This window comes from Odocoileus virginianus, chromosome 11 (assembly GCF_023699985.2).
Source record: "Odocoileus virginianus isolate 20LAN1187 ecotype Illinois chromosome 11, Ovbor_1.2, whole genome shotgun sequence".
NCBI lineage: Eukaryota > Metazoa > Chordata > Mammalia > Artiodactyla > Cervidae > Odocoileus > Odocoileus virginianus.
Window position 1 is genome coordinate 70,243,059 of NC_069684.1, and position 14,689 is coordinate 70,257,747.

The 14,689-nt window shown below is 40.2% G+C and overlaps 1 pseudogene; it reads left to right on the forward strand.

Moving 5' to 3' along the window:
• Nucleotides 1-575: 575 nt before the first annotated feature.
• Nucleotides 576-4,713, forward strand: LOC110134579 (14-3-3 protein zeta/delta-like; annotated as a pseudogene).
• The last annotated feature ends 9,976 nt before the right edge of the window (nucleotides 4,714-14,689 follow it).

The following is a 14,689-nucleotide window of genomic DNA, read 5'->3' on the forward strand; positions in this document are numbered from 1 at the left end:
TCCAGTACAATGCACTACAATTAAGTTCAGTAAGAGTGTTCACTATTCATTTTTCTATTCATTTTTAATAAAATGGAGGATAGGAATTCTGAAAGAGGAAGTAGAAAAGTGAGCCACTGTAACACCTTGATTTCAGACATGCCAGAAGGCAGATTCATTTTAAGAAAGAGTACTTTTAGAGTTTAGGAAATGAGAAGTTGATTCTCTTAAAAATGTAAGACATGGAACCAGTTCTTCAAGGTTGGAAACAGAAAATCCATGTATGGAATCTCAATCTCCAAGCATAGAACCTGACACTCCTATATGAAATATGGACTTTTAAGCATTGATTTAGGTCTTTTTTAGGCCTAATATTACCTTTCCAAGCATATAATCTGATTTAGGTCTAATTTTACCTTTCCAAGCATATAGTCTGATCCTCTTCATGATAATCCGCTGAACAAGTAAGGGACTTAGATCTCCCAGCATAGAACTTTGTTCTCTAAGCATGAAAACCTATAAAGCAGGTATAAAATATGTCCCGTCAAAGTCCTGCCCATCAGCCACCACCCACTTTGGACACAGAACATCCCGTCATGGATAAAAATGAGCTGGTACAGAGGGCCAAACTGGCTGAGCAGGCTGAGCGATATGATGATACGGCTGCCTGCATGAAGTCTGTAACTGAGCCAGGAGCCAAATTAGCCGATGAGGAGACGAGTCTTCTCTCGGGTGTTTGTAAAAATGTTGTAGGAGCCCATGGGTCATCTTGGAGGGTCCTCTCAAGTATTGAGCAAAAGATGGAAGGTGCTGAGAAAAAAACAGAAGATGACTCAAGAATACAGAGAGAAAATAGAGACCAAGCTAGGACATATCTGAGATGATGTACTGTCACTTTTGGAAAAGTTATTTTTTTAATTAATATATTTTAATTGGAGGATAATTACTTTACAGTGTTGTGATGGTTTTGCCATACATCAGTGTGAATCAGTCACAGGCATACATCTGTCCCCACCATCCTGAACTGCCCTCCCATCTCCCTCCCTACCCTATCCCTCTGGGTTGTCCCAGAGCACTGACTTTGTGCCCTGCCTCATGCACCCAACTTGCATGGGTTATCTATTTTACATGTGTTCCAATGCCTTTCTCTCAAATTATCCCACCCTCGCCTTCTCCCACGGCGTCCAGGTCTGTTCTTTACACCTGTGTCTCCTTCGCTGCCCTGCCTGTAGGATCAGCGGTACCATCTTTCTAAATTCCATATGTATATATATGCGTTGCTGCTGCTGCTAAGTCACTTCAGTCGTGTCCGACTCTGTGTGACCCCATAGACGGCAGCCCACCAGGCTCCTCCGTCCATGGGATTCTCCAGGCAGGAGCACTGGAGTGGGGTGTCATTTCCTTCCCCAATGCATGAAGGTGAAAAGTGAAAGTGAAGTCGCTCAGTCATGCCCGACTCTTAGCGACCCCATGGCCTGCAGCCTAGCAGGCTCCTCCCATGGGATTTTCCAGGCAGGAGTACTGGAGTGGGGTGCCAGTGCCTTCTCTGATATATATGTGTTAATATACAGTATTTGTCTTTCTTTTTCTGACTTCACTCTGTAATAGGCTCCAGGTTCATCCTCCTCATTAGAATTGACTCAAAAGTGTTTCTTTTTATAGCTGAGTAACCTTCCATTGTGTATATGTGCTACAACTTACTTATCCATTCATCTGTTGATGGACATCTAGGTTGCTTCCATGTCCTAGCTATTGTACTGCAGGGAACACTGGGGTTCATGTGTCTCTTTCAATTCTGATTTCCTTGGGGTGTACGCCTAGCAGTGTGATTGTTGGGTTGTATGGCAGTTCTATTCACAGTTTTTAAAGAAATCTCTACACTGTTCTTCACAGCAGCTGGACCAGTTTGCATTTCCACCAACAGTGTAAGAGGGTTCCCTTTTCTCCACACCTTCTCTAGCATTTATTACTTACAGATTTTTTTTTTGATGATGGCTATTCTGACCAATGTGGTATGATAACCACATTGTGGTTTTGATTTGCATTTCTCTAATGAGCTTACAAATAGCTGTGAAAAGAAGAGAAGTGAAAAGCAAAGGAGAAAAGGAAAGATATTCCCATTTGAATGCAGAGTTCCAAAGAATAGCCAGGAGAGATAAGAAAGCCTTCCTCAGCAATCAATGCAAAGAAATAGAGGAAAACAACAGAATGGGAAATCAAGAAAATTAGATCTAGATCTCTTCAAGAAAATTAAAGATACCAAGGGAATATTTCATGCAAAAATGGGATCAACAAAGGACAGAAATGGTATGGACCTAACAGAAGCAGAAGATATTAAGAAGAGGTGGCAAGAATACACAGAAGAACTGTACAAAAAAGATCTTCACCACCCAGATAATCACAATGGTGTGATCACTCACCTAGAGCCAGACATCCTGGAATGTGAAGTCAAGTGGGCCTTAGAAAGCATCATTATGAACAAAGCTAGTGGATGTGATGGAATTCCAGTTGAGCTATTTGAAACCCTGAATGATGATGCTGTGAAAGTGCTGCACTCAATATGCCAGCAAATTTGGAAAACTCAGCAGTGGCCACAGGACTGGAAAAGGTCAGTTTTCATTCCAATCCCTAAGAAAGGCAATCCCAAAGTACGCTCAAACTACCGCACAATTGCACTCATCTCACATGCTAGTAAAGTAATGCTCAAAATTCTCCAAGCCAGGCTTCAGCAATACGTGAACCGTGAACTTTCAGATGTTCAAACTGGTTTTAGAAAAGACAGAGGAACCAGAGATCAATTTGCCAACATCCGATGGATCATCGAAAAAGCAAGAGAGTTCCAGAAAAAACTTCTATTTCTGCTTTATTGACTACGCCAAAGCCTTCGACTGTGTGGATCACAATAAACTGGAAAATTCTGAAAGAGATGGGAATACCAGACCACCTGACCCACCTCTTGAGAAACCTATTTGCAGGTCAGGAAGCAACAGTTAGAAGTGGACATAGAAAAACAGACTGGTTCCAAATCGAAAAGGGAGTATGTCAAGGCTGTGTATTGTCACCCTGCTTATTTAACTTATATGCAGAGTACATCATGAGAAACACTGGGCTGGAAGAAGCACAAACTGGAATCAAGTTTGCCTGGAGAAATAGCAATAACCTCAGATATGCAGATGACACCACCCTTATGGCAGAAAGTGAAGAAGAACTAAAGAGCCTCTTGATGAAAGTGCAAGAGGAGAGTGAAAAAGTTGGCTTAAAGCTCAACATTCAGAAAACTAAGATCATGGCATCTGGTCCCATCACCTCATGGGAAATAGATGGGGAAACAGTGGAAGCAGTGTCAGACTTAATTTTTGGGGGGGCTCCAAAATCACTGCAGATGGTGATTGCAGCCATGACATTAAAAGACGCTTACTCTTTGGAAGGAAAGTTATGACCAACCTAGATAGCATATTAAATAGCAGACACATTACTTTGCCAACAAAGGTCTGTCTGGTCAAGGCTATGGTTTTTCCAGTGGTCATGTATGGATGTGAGAGTTGGACTGTGAAGAAAGCTGAACGCTGAAAAATTGATGCTTTTGAACTGCGGTGTTGGAGAAGACTCTGGAGAGTCCCTTGGACTGCAAGGAGATCCAACCAGTCCATCCTGAAAGAGATCAGTCCTGGGTGTTCATTGGAAGGACTGATGCTGAAGCTGAAACTCCAATACTTTGGCCACCTCATGCGAAAAGTTGATTCTTTGGAAAAGACCCTGATGCTGGGATGGATTAGGGGCAGAAGGAGAAGGGGATGACAGAGGATGAGATGGCTAGATGGCATTACCGACTCAATGGGCATGAGTTTGAGCAAATTCCAGGAGTTTGTGATGGACAGGGAGGCCTGGCGTGCTGCGATTCATGGGGTTGCAAAGAGTCAGAGACGACTGAGCGACTGAACTGAACTGAACTAAATGAGTGAGGTTGAGCATCTTTTCATGTATTTATTAGCGTCTGTATGTTCTCTTTGGATAAATGTCTGTTTAGGTCTTTTGCCCACTTTTTGATTGGGTTGTTGTTTTTCTGGTATTGAGTTGCATGAGCTGCTTGTACATTTTGGAGATTAATTCTTTGTCAGTTGTTTTGTCTGCTATTATTTTCTCCCATTGTAAGGACTGTTTTTTCACCTTGCTTATAGTTTCCTTCATTGTACAAAAACTCTTAAATTTAGTGAAGTTGCTCAGTCATGTTCGACTCTTTGCGATCCCATGGACTGTAGCCTACCAGGCTCCTCTGTCCTTGGGATTTTCCAGGCAAGAGTACTGGAGTGGGTTGCCATTTAATTAGGTCCCATTTGTTTATTTTTGTTTTTATTGGAAGAGTTCTTGATCCCCAATGCTGCATAAGCAGTGAGCAAAGTCTTCTGTTTGAAAATGAAAGAAGACTACTACCGTTCCTTGGTTGAGGTTGCTGCTAGTGATGACAAGAAAGGGATTGTGGATCTGTCACAGCAAGCATACTGAGAAGCTTTTGAAATCAGCAAAAAGAAAATGCAACCAACACGTCCTATCAGACTCGGTCTGGCCCTTAACTTTTTTGTTTTGTATAATGAGATTTTCAACTTCCCTGAGAAAGTCTGCTCTCTTGCAAAGACAGCATTTGGTGAAGCCATTGCTGAACTTGATGCAGTAAGTGAAGGGTCATACAAAGGTAGCATGCTAATAGTGCAGTCACTGGGAGACAACTTGACATGATAGACATAAGATACCCAAGCAGACAAAGCTGCAGCAGGAGAAGGAGGGGAAAAATAACTGGACTTCTAACTTTGTTTGTCTGATTCTGAAATTTACACAGTGGACCGCTTGTTATCTGTGCTGTCCCACAAATAGTTTTTTGTTTATGATTTATGACAGGTTTATGCTACTTCTATTTGAATTTCTACATTTCCCATGTGATTTTTATGTTTAATATTAAGGGACTAGAGCAAGTTAACTTTTAGGGAGTTATCTGTTTTCATCCGTGAGGTGGTCAATATGGGGATGTGGAATTTTTATACAAGTTTTAAATGACATAGTACTTCTGGTACATTGTGGCTTCACAAGGGCCAGTGTTAAAACTGCTTCCATGTCTAAGCAAAGAAAACTGCCTATATATTGGTTTGTGCTGGTGGAGAATTAAAGGGCTGATTGGTCCCAGTTACAGGTATAGTTGTGGGTACTTGTAGGTTTGGAGCACTCCCAGGCTATAGTAGAAGTGGATGCCCCACGGACGCTGCATGTTAAGCTGTGTGTTACGTGTGGGACACTCAGTTTCAGCGTGCATGCTGTTGACCACAGCTACAGAAGTGTTCCTTTGGTTGTGACCCAGTTTACTCTGGATAAAGGCAAAACGGTTCACGTTCCATTATTTGTCAAGTTACCTGCTATTTGCTTTCATTAGTTTTGCTACACTCATTTTATTTGTATTTAAATGTATTACCAACCTAAGAACAAATGTACAAGCAAAGATGCAGTAAAAATGAATTGCTTGATATCTGTTACTTCATGGATATCAAGTGCAGCAGTAAAACAAACAAAAAAAACCCATGTATTTGACTATCTTTTTAAGATTTTTTTTTTTGCTTCTGTGTTTTTTTTTTTTTTTTTGTGATACTTGCTTAACATGCATGTGCTATAAAAATAGTTAACAAGGAAATAACTTGAGATGATGGTCAGCTTTTTTAATGTCTTGTGAGATTTTCATGAATAATCCAAGAATAATTGTTAAGAACATGTGTATTAAGTTCATGTAAGTAGAATAAAAGTTTTATGAATGGAAAAAAAATATGTCCCTTCGAACATGGAACATGGCTTTCCAACTATGGGATTAAGCTCTCCAAACATGGAATATCTCCCCAAGTGTGAATCCTGCTTCTCCAGGCATAAAATCTGATGTATGTGGGATGCCCCAATATCCAAGCATGGAAGCTGGTGCTCCACGTGTGGAATATCACTTTCCAGAATGGACCCTGACTGCAAACATGGATCCTGGTACCCCACAAAGGACTCTCTATCCCTAAAATGTACAGAAGTGGAATAGCACACAATAGGTGGAATCTCAACCTTCCAGTACAGAATGTGGCTTCATAAGTGTGGAACCTGGCACTCCAGACATTAAGTCCAGTGTTTCAGTCACAGAAGCTGGCTGCCTAAGGAACCTGGTCACCCTGGCATGGAAGTTGGCACTCTAAATACAGAATCATAATATCCCAAAAATGGAACCTGATGCTGTAATCATGGAAATTGATTTTCTATGAAAGGAATCTCAATCTCTAAACATGGAATAGTCGCCAAAGTGTGGAGCATAACAGTCAGTGTATGAAATCTGGAATTGCAAGTATTAATTTATGTGTGGTGGTGGTGGTGGTTTAGCCACTAAGTCGTGTCTGACTCTTGTGATCCCGTGGACTGTAGCCCGCCAGGCTCCTCTGTCCATGGGATTCTCCAGGCAAGAACACTGGAGTAGGTTGCCATTTCCTTCTCCAGGGGATCTTCCTGACCCAGGAATTGAACCCAAGTCTCCTGCACTGCAGGCAGATTCTCTACCAACTGAGAGGTTAACTCTGCCTTTCCAGTCATATATTGTGTTGGTCCACAAGACCTAAGCCTACTGACATGGAACTTGGACTTCTAGGCATGAAAGCTAAACATCTAAGCACAAACAATTGCCCTCCTGGTATAGAATGTACCCTTCAAACATGGAACCTGGCCCTCAAATGTGGGTTCTGAATTCCATCCCTGAAGACTCTCTCCAGATGTGAGCCTGCCTCTCTAGTTGTAAAATCTGGCACTCTGGGGTTGGAACCTCTACTTTTATATATGGGTCCTGACCCTTTAGGCATGGAATTAGGCCTTACAGTCATTTCACGGAAGCCTATGTGAAAGTACTCTCTCCAAGCCTGGAACCTGGCCTTCTAGGTTAGAACCTGACCCTCGAGGCAAGTCATCTGGCCCGCTGAGCATGGAACTTAGTCACCCTGGCTTGGAATCTTCAATGCCAAGTATGGAACCCAGAATTTTAGGCAGGTTACAAAGATACAAGGTCCTACATTCATAATAACTGATCTGTAGAAGTAGAATCTGGTTCTCTAAATAAGTAAGTAGGCCTAAAATGTGTGTGGGGGGAACCCCACAAAACCCTGAATTTCGGACTCTGGAAATTTAAATCTCAAAGTAGTTATTTGACTCTCCATTCACAAAACTGGAACCTGGCATTCCATATGTGGAATCTCAACCTCCAAACATGGTATGGAACCTTGCATTCCATGTGTGAATTTCAATGTCCAAACATGGAATATGGTCATACAAGGCTGGAATTCCAGGTATGGAATCTGGTTTCAGTCATAAAATTTGTTTTTCCATGCATAAAAACTGCCCTACTAGGCCTACAATCTGGCACCCAAGATATAGAACCAAAGCTCCTATGTTCTATGTCAGGCCATGTGGACATGGAAGGAGGCCTTTCAAGCATGCCATAAATTACTAACGTGAAAGGTGAAAGTCACTCAGTCATGTCCAACTCTTTGTGACTCCATGAACTGACTATACAGTCCATGAAATTCTCCAGAATATTGGAGTGGGTAGCCTATCTCTTCTCCAGAGGATCTTCCTGACTTGGGATTCAAACTGGGGTCTCTTGCATTGCAGGTAGATTCTTTACCAACTGAACTATCATGGAAGCCCACCATAAATTACTAAACTGTGTGATATCATTCACTCCCAGCTTTTAACCTGGCCTTCTGTGGCATTCAGGTAGAACTTGAATGTCATCTAGCCTACCGGGTATTGAACCTGGTCATCTAGGCCTTGAATCAAGCCTGGAATCTCAACCTCTGAGCATGGAGCCTTCACTACTAGCACTGAATTTGGCACTTTATGTATACAGAACACATGATGATTAATTTTTTGTGTTACCTGTCTGGTGCAGAGTGCCCAGATCAAACATTACTTCTGGGTATGTCTCCGAGGTTATCTCCAGATGAATCCATGAATTTAGTTAAGCAGTTTGCCCTCCCTAATGTGAGTGGGCATCATCCAATCTGTTGAGGGCCTGAATATAATAAAAAGTGGAGGAAGGAGGCAGTCATCCCTTTCCCCTCAACTCACTACTTGAAATGAAAATTCTTATCTCTCCTCCTGTCCTCAGATTGGGATTTACACCTTTGGCTCCTTGGCTCTTGAACCTTCAGACTCAGACTGAATTATACCACTTAACTTTCTGGATCTCTAAATTACAGATGGTCAATCATGGGACTTCTTAACCTCCAAAATTGCATCAGCCAATTCCTCATAAAAAAATCTCCTCATATACATTTATTTTATATATAAGATTCTGTTTTCTGGTTCTGTTTCTCCAGACAGCCCTAATGCAGATTTTAAAATCAAGTGTCTTCTAAAAAAACAGAATTTTCAGGATGAGTTTTCTGAACTGGTTCTGGGATTTCTAGAATTGACTCTCTGATCTGATAAGATTTAAAGATGCTAAAGACACTAATAACTCTATTTCCTGTAGTAAACAGAGTACTGATAGTCCACAGTGTGAAGAGTTTATAGAGATATGCAAAATACCTGCATTATCTAATTAACCATTTATAAGAAGCAAGGAGCTGGGTGACTCCATATATGATACTTATTCATTTTTGCTTTTTATTGAAGTTTAATTTATGTACAATATTATATTAATTTCAGCTATACAGCCAAGTGGTTCAGTTATACATATGTATATACTTTTTCAGATTCTTTTCCATTACAGGTATTTACAAATTGAGTATAGTTCCCTGTGCTTTATAGCAGGTCCTTTTTGGTTATCTACTTTACATACAATAATGTATATTTGTTAATCTCAGGTTCCTAATTTAGCCCTCTCCCTCCCCTTTCCCCTTCAGAAACCATAAGTTTGTTTACTCTGTCTGTGAGTCAGTTTCTGTTTTGTAAATAAGTTCATTTGATCATATTTTTAGATTCCACATATAAGTGATATCATATATTTGTCTTTGTCTGATTTACTTCACTGAGTATGATAGTCTCTAGGTCTATCCATGTTGCTGCAAATGGCATTATTTCATTCTTTTTTATAAGTGAGTAATATTTCACCGTATATATGTATCACATGTTCTTTATTCATCTGTTGATGGACATTTAAATTGCTTCAATGTCTTGGCTATTGTAAAGAGCACTGCTATGAACATTGGGGTGTGTGTATCTTTTCAAATAAAAGTTTTTGTCTTTTCTGGACATGTGCTGAGGAGTGGGATTGCTGGATCATATCGTAACATTTTTAACTTGTTAAGGAACTTCCATGCTGTTCTCCATAGTGTCTGTACCAATTTACATTCCCGCCAACAGTAGAGAAGTGTTCCCTTTTCTTCATACCCTATCCAACATTTATTATTTATAGACTTTTTGATGATGGCCATTCTGACCAGTATGAGGTGATACCTCTTGTAGTTTTGACTTGTATTTCTCTAGTAATTAGCAACACTGAACATCTTTAACATGGCAATGATGTTGGCTATCTATATGTCCTTTTGAGAAATGTCTATTTAGGTCTTCTCTCCATTTTAAAAAAATTTCTTTTCATATTGAGTTGTACTAGTTGTCTGTATAGATTGGTTGCATCATTTACAAATATTTTATCCCATTATGTAGGTTGTCTTTTCATTTTGTTTATGGTTTCCTTTGTTGTGCAAAGACATAAGATTGATTAGGTCCCATTTGTTTATTTTTGCATTTATTTCTTTCACCTTGTGAGATTGACCTAAGAAAATGTTATTACAATTTATGTCAGAGACTGTTTTGCCTATGTTCTCTTTGAGGAATTTATGGTGTCATGTCTTATATTTAAGTCTTTGTGCCATTTTTAATTTACTTTTGTGTATGGTATGAGGGAGTGTTCTAACTTCATTGATTTACATGTGGCTGTTCAGGTTTCCAAACACCACTTGCTAAAGAGACTGCCTTTTTCTCTTTGTCAAAGATTAAATGACCGTGTGTGGGTTTATTTTTGGGCTCTCCATTCTGTTCCATTCATCTCTATGTCTACTTTTGTGGCAGTACCATGCTGTTTTGATTACTGTAGCTTTGTAGAAATTCTCTGAAGTCTCTAGCTTTGTTTTTTTCCTCAGGATTGCTTTGGCAATTCTGGGTCTTTTGTGGTTCAATATAAATTTTGGGATTATTTGTTCTAGTATTGTGAAAAATGTTATGGGTAATTTGATAGGGATCACATTAAATCCATAGATTGCTTTGGGTAGTATGGCCATCTTAATATTAATTCTCCCAATTCAAGAGCATGGGCTATTTTTCCATCATCTTTAATTTCCTTTATCAATATTTTATAGTTATCTCTGTATAAGTCTTTCACTTTCCTGATCAGGTTTATTCCTGGATATTTTATTTTTTTGATGTGACTTTAAATGAGATTTTTATAATTTCCTGTTTCTAATATTTCCTTGTTAGTGTAAAGAAATGCAAACAATTTCTGTATGTTAATATTGTATCCTGCTACCTTGTTGAATTCATTTATCAGTTCTAATTGTTTTTGTGTGGAGTCTTTAGGATTTTATTTATAGAGTATCATGTTATCTGCTTATAATGACAGTTTCACAACTTATCTTCCTACTTGGATATATTTTATTTCTTTTTCTCATCTGGTTATTGTGGCTAGGACTCCAATACTATATTGAATAGAAGTGGTGAGAGTGGGCAACCTTGTCTCATTCCAGAATTTAGTTGAGAATGCTTTCAACTTTTCACTGTTGAGTATTAGGTTGGCTGTGGGTTTGTCATAAGTGGTTTTTACTATGTTGAAATGTGTTCTCTATACCCACTTTGGTGGGAGGGTTTTTTTTTTTTTAATCAAGAATGGATGTTGAATTTTATCAAATGTTTTTCCTGCACCTACTGAGATAATAATTTGATTTTTGTCTTTTCTTTTATTGATGTGGCATATATGATACTTTTGAACATTTTTGAAAAACTAAAGAATATAATTACATTGGTTGGCTGCTCTTAATGTTGCCACATAGAGTAGTGAAAGAAAAGTTGAGCTCAGGGATTCAAATTCCCAGCTCAAGCATCATGTAAATGACTGAAGAGCTTCTATATGTGCTCTGAAAGAGATCCTTATCTTCTGTAGCCACAGGACTGTAATTGCTGAAAATCAAGCTTGGAAAATCATCCTGGGGCTGGCTGAATTATAGTGCAAGTCAAACTCCCAATCTCACAGGATATCTACTGTTAAAGTGAAGGTTTTGGTTAGGAAGATATGGGATTGCATTAATTGTAATTGAAATTTATGGAAAGACTCTTATGAAGGTGAGGACATTGAACCCCTAAAGTTTGGTTTAACAGGCATGGGGCCTGGACTGCCAGGCACTCCATCTATAAAATCTGGACTTTGAGGCATTGGTTTACTTCTCATAGATGTAAATTTTCCCTTATGCATATAATCTTGTCCTCCAAGTGAAACCTGGGCCTATAGACATGGAACTTGGGCTTCTAGGTGTGGAATCTGACTTTAGGCTTGAAAAGTGTTTCCTGATATGGATCCCACCTCCCCAGGCATAGAACCTGGCTTTCTGATTGTGGAACCTGGGCTTCTATATGTATACTTTAGCCCTCTGTATATGGAATTAGGCCTTCTTTCTGGTCATGACATGAGGATACAACAACTCTTTCCAAGTTTGCTACTCAGCTTTCAGGGGGGTAAACCCAGATTCTCATGGAATGTCATTTAGCCCACAAATGAGACAATTCAGGATCACAATGAAGTGATTTTTCCTGAATTTAAACAATTGATTTTCACTAGCTTGGGGGCTGGAATCTAGGTCTGCTACTTTCCAGCCAGTGCTCACCGTATAGAACAAGTTCTGCTTATTTTTCCTCTCTCCCTAAAGAAGAAAGAGAACTCGCAAGAGTCAGACTCTGTCCTGTCTGCCTCCATGCCCAGCCACACTGAACTTCATCACCTGAATTTCAGGCAAAGAGACAATCAGACAAGATGGTCACTGAGATCAGGCCAGCCCTGGCATTCTGTTCTCTGCTTCTGTTTTGTGGTTTCTCTTCTAGGGGCTGCTTCTCCTTGTCTTCAAGCTGTGTGAAGCCCAATCAGTGCAGAGGGGTTATCTGAGCTGGGAGCTGGGAACTGGTCATCATCAGCTGGCCATCTGAGCAAGGAGCAACCAGAAGATTAGTTTTGACCTACCTTGACCCATCCTCCTGTTGTTTCCTCCATTATTTCAGGGAAGGAAGGAAGGAAGATATTTTTTATTTGGTTGAAGTTTCCCAATCAACTCAGAAAATCAAATACCATTTTAAAAGACCTTTACTTTCGAAGTTAGCCTTGCAACTGCCTGGGGCACCTCACAGTCCCCCTCTGTTCAAAGGCCTGACTTTGTTCTCCACTTTACACTTCTTGTCTGCACCTCTTCTTTCTGTTTGGATGGGATTGGTTGCCCAAGGGTTCAGATCTGGATGCTGCCTGGGTCTGAGCAGAGTAGAATGTTAAAGCCAGTAGACTAACCTAGGGATGGAGGAAATCTTTAGAGTATCTTCTATCGTTTCATTCAAGAGCCACCATTTTGAACTCTTTGCCCTTCCTCTATCTGAAAAATAAATATCTAGAAGTTTGTCTTGATTTCTCAATTTTAGACATTATATATTTATTTCCAGCCATGGTAGATGAGTCTTTCACACATTTAGGGGTGCTGAGATCCTCTCTTCCATCTACCCAGTATAGTGTTTAGGTTTTTATGACCTTGAAATTCTGTTGACCCCAGAATATGTAGTATTCTGATTACATTGTTTTTCTTTTCTAGATTTTCTCCATAGAGTTTCCACATTTCTTTCTTTTTTCTTATTCTGTTTGCTTTGATTCTCACCTCACCTCTTTCAAAAAAACTTTCACTTATTTAATAAACAGAATTTGCCTGGAGTCACAAATAGGTTCTTTGTATATGTGTGTGACTCATTTGTTTGATTGCTTTTTAAATTGAAGTATAGTTGATTTCAATGCTGTGTCAGTTTACAATGTTCTGTTAGATTCAGATATCTGAATCACTTTGTAGTATACCTGAAACTAACACAACTATGTATATTCTTTTTCAGATTATTTTCTTTATAGATTATTATTAAGACTGAGTATAGTTCTCTTTGCTGTACAGTAGGTCCTTGTTGGTTATATATTTTATATATAGTAGGGTGTATATTGGAGAAGGAAATGGCAACCCACTCCAGTATTCTTGCCTGGAGAATCCCATGGACAGAGGAGCCTGGCAGGCTGCAGTCCATGGGGTCACAAAAGTCAGACATGACTTAGCGACTAAACCACCACCACCAGGATGTATATATTAATTCCAAACTCCTAATTTATCTCCCCACTTCCACACTGGTAACCATAAGTTTGTTTTCTATGTCTGTGATCCTGTTTTTGTTTTGTTAAAAAGTTCATTTGTATCATTTTTTAGATCCTACATATAAGCAGTATAATTTCATCTCATTTTCTTTTCCTCTCCAAATCCTCATCTCCTTACCTATTCTCTCAGGTGCCTTTCTTCTCAAGGGTCTTCCATGCAGAGTCCACTGCCAAGGAAACACTTTACTGTTTGAAAAACAGCCCTGCCTACTGACAGCCAGGGCTACTTGAGTGAATTCAATAAATCTTTATCATTTCTTTCCATAGTCATGTGTTGAAGGTTTACTATGTGACAGGCATTAATAATGCAGATATAAATAAAATACAGAGTAGTAAATGGCAACTTGCTCCAGTGTTCTTGCCTGGAAAATCCTGTGGACAGAGGACCCTGGAGGGGTACAATCCATGAAGATGCAGAGAGTTGGACACAACTCCTTGTGCCAAAGCAGTGACTTTATCTCTTTCTCTTGCCTGGGGTAGGGTCTCTCTTATACCCAGTACCCTCAGTAAATGTTTATTGAGTACATGATGGGGACCCATTTATCAGTCCCAATTTTGCTCATTTCACCCCTATTCTGCTCTCCTTAGGTCCAAGATTAGCTGCACCCCTAACAAAAGTCCTTTCTCCCAGAGCTATTTCCAAGGTTGTCTGAGTACTGGGAACTAGGAAAGGATGGTAAATGGAAGCCTGCACATCCATCCCATCTCCCCATCCATTAAGCTTAAGACAGTCCTTCTCTGAGCCTTGTTTCACTGACTATAAAACCAGGAAGCAAAGTCTCCCTTCTCTTCTCCTTTGTGTGCAGTTTAGGGCAGGGTGAAAGTTCTTGGCCATGCAAAGCTGCATGAAGTATATTTGTTTACTCTTTAGGATTTAGCTTCAGCTCACATGTACTCTGCAATTAATTTTCAGTGACAAAGGGTATATGCATGCACCCCTTCTCTTGCCCTGAGGATGTCCGCACCTGCTCACTCAGGACAGGCTTTGCCCCCGCTGCCGCCCTCCCTCCTCCGGTCTCTGGTTACCTGCCAGAAGCATTTAATCTAACTCTCCATCTGGGCAATAGATTAAAAACCCCCACATAATGCAAAGGGCTGCTACAGATGGCCGTGCACCTGGGACTTCCGCGTCCTGAGCCACAGAGCCTGGCTTTGGACTTGCCTGCTTGGCTGGCAGTCCTGGAACCTCCAGCTCATCTAGCAGGGAACTGCAAAGTCGGCCCCTCATTAGAACAACCTCCAGCCCAAGTCCGCTCAGAGAAGAGGTGGGAGGTGTTA